Source organism: Mus pahari, chromosome 21, assembly GCF_900095145.1.
Source record: "Mus pahari chromosome 21, PAHARI_EIJ_v1.1, whole genome shotgun sequence".
Taxonomy (NCBI): domain Eukaryota; kingdom Metazoa; phylum Chordata; class Mammalia; order Rodentia; family Muridae; genus Mus; species Mus pahari.
Genome location: NC_034610.1, coordinates 29,374,828 through 29,377,330, shown reverse-complemented (window position 1 = coordinate 29,377,330; position 2,503 = coordinate 29,374,828). Strand labels below are relative to the sequence as shown.

At 41.3% G+C, this 2,503-nt stretch overlaps 1 protein-coding gene across 2 annotated transcripts in view; it reads right to left on the bottom strand.

Moving 5' to 3' along the window:
• Nucleotides 1–2,503, bottom strand: part of Esr1 (estrogen receptor 1) — a 356,422-nt gene that overhangs the window by 293,177 nt on the left and 60,742 nt on the right. Inside the window, exon 2 of one of the 2 annotated variants that reach the window (XM_021220986.2) lies at nt 2,143–2,252. The exons of the other annotated variant lie outside the window; for it this stretch is intronic. The gene's annotated coding sequence lies outside the window, so the exon portion shown is untranslated. The remainder of the gene's footprint in view (nt 1–2,142; nt 2,253–2,503) is intronic. 2 annotated transcript variants of the gene reach the window in all.

Below are 2,503 nucleotides of genomic sequence, written 5' to 3'. Positions count from 1 at the left end.
GGGGGGAGGGGTATGGGAAACTTTCGGGATAGCATTTGAAATGTAAATAAAGAAAATAATAATAAAAAAGAAAAAAAACAAAAAAGCAAAAAAAACACAGTGCCAACATATGAGCTGGGCCATTCTGTCTCATGCAATGGAAATCTTGGGAATACGTTGTGTTTGGTTTTCCACACACGGTATACTTTGATGAGTTTGTCATCATTGTTGTTCTGGCTGCTGCTCTCAGGTTTGTGGTCATTTTCATTTTCACTCTGACAACAAGAACACTCACAGGAGATTAGGAAAAGCAGCTTCAAATGTTTAACCCTGCCAGAAAATCAATGTGGGAACTTGGATGAGTCACCACCCCTCTTCAAACCACTTTCCCCTTCTGGGGGATAAGTGATTGGCATTTTCCAACATCCTCTGGAGCTCAAACACGCTACAATTTTCTGATTCTAAGCATGTCATTACTGTTGCTTCTCTTGAATCATGGTAGAACAAATTATAAAGAACAAATCGGTGGAAGTCTCTTAAATAGATGCATATAAAGGGACAGAGGTGACAGGCATATTTTTTTAAGTAGTCCTGATAGAGAGAGGCCATGTGAGGCCTGGGTCATAATAAAGCAGTTTGCATTTTAGCATGTTTGCTGGCTCTATTTAGGAACACCAAACAAGTCAGCTCGTGCCTAACAAAATTGCACAGAAATCTCTACTAAATTTCTAGCATGCATTTGTCTCTAACGAATGCTAAATGGTCAAGGCACAAGATGATAAAGAGTTTAGATGCCACAAACATGAAATACTCTGGGGGACTCAGGAGAGTACAAAACTTGGCAGTTCTGAGGTCCCTAACAGGTAATGTAAACGTTTATACACTGTTTCATTTAGGGATGCAACTGAGGGTGAATGCTATCTAACATGGAGCCCTCAAAACAACCTCTATGTCTAAAAGCACATTTAAACGTTCCTCAAGGTCAGCCCTTGCCTGGGTACCAGAAATGGGTGATGTCATTCTTAGCACATCTGGTTATCTGGAAAGCTACCTACCAACCCAGTTCTCCACCCCTCACCCAGAGGCATCCCCTCCATAGCACATGCTCTCAGAATCTAGACCTTCATCTTAGCCTCACTCTAGCTGGATGTGAGGAAAGAGATCTGGGAAAATACAGATGAGAAAAGGGCCACCCGAGTCAGCTGGGCAGAACAGCAGCTGGGGGGTGGGAGCGGCTTGGTGATGACAAGCACCTGTGTGCTGGCTCCTCCACAGGGCAATCATTTGGGCAGTGACTTTGAAGTCAGGACCTGAGGACTGAGACTAGCTCTGGCCCAGCCTTGTCTAATGCATTTCCTCCAGATTCACAGGGTCTTGCTTTGGACCTTTGAAACCCAAGAAAGGAAGATGAGAAGAAAAGTAAGAGACGAAAGAGATGGAAACTTTTTAATATGTGCTTTTAAAACCTCTTTATAGAGATGAGTAATAAAATGACCAGGGCCAGCAAACACAGTCAACCTTTCCACATTTTCTCTAAACAGTTATAAAACTGAGAGTCTTGTAAGGTCAGAGTTAAAGAAATACAGTCTTGTTTTGTAATTTTAAATGGTTTTTGACAGAATGATAAAATAGTCTCAGTACTAGGAAAAGATGTGTTCAGGCTCGATTGAGAAGGGATGATGAAGCCCACCCTGGGGATCAGGAAGAACTGAGTTCAACCTGGAGGCTAGGCAGGGCTTCTGCAAGCCACAAACTCCCCCTCCCTTGTGCACACACATATCTCTTCCTTCTCCTTGAGTCAAATGATAATGAATTATGACATTTAATTTATGATAAGGAAGTATCATGTATTGTTCTCAAAATATTCAAAAAACAAAAGATAAATTGAATGCCTACTATGTGCCAGCATCTGTCCTAAATATTAGCAACATAGAATTGGACAAAACAGAATTCTGCCCTTATAGATGTTCCATTCTACTTTAGGGTAATGGATACGTTTTTATTTTTTTTTTAAAAAAAGTGTAATTTAGGTGACCAAAATATGTAAATAAATAGATAAATAAATAAATACATGGAACAGGGTGAATTATAAAGTGAGTTTGGGGGACACAGAGAAAGTTTCCACTTTGGATAAAATCATCAAGGTGAAACTGGAATCATTACCTTATGGAGAGAGAGGAACAAGGGATGTGTTTGAGGAGACAGCAAATGAAAAAGTTCTGGACCAGAGGTACATCCCTTTCATTCAACCAGCAGCCAAAGAGACCAGTACCCTGGAGCAGAGAGAGCACAAATCAGTAAGGAACCCAAGGGAAGCCGGATGCAGTGGCACACAACTGGACCCCTGCGTGTGGGAGGCCACCATGAGTTTGAGGCTAGCCTGAGCTATAAAGGAAGACCCTGTCAGAAGGAAGGAAATGAAAGGAAGACAGAAAGAAAGAAAGAAAGAAAGAAAGAAAGAAAGAAAGAAAGAAAGAAAGAAAGAAAGAAAGGGGGAAGGAAGGAAGGAAGGAAGGAAGGAAGG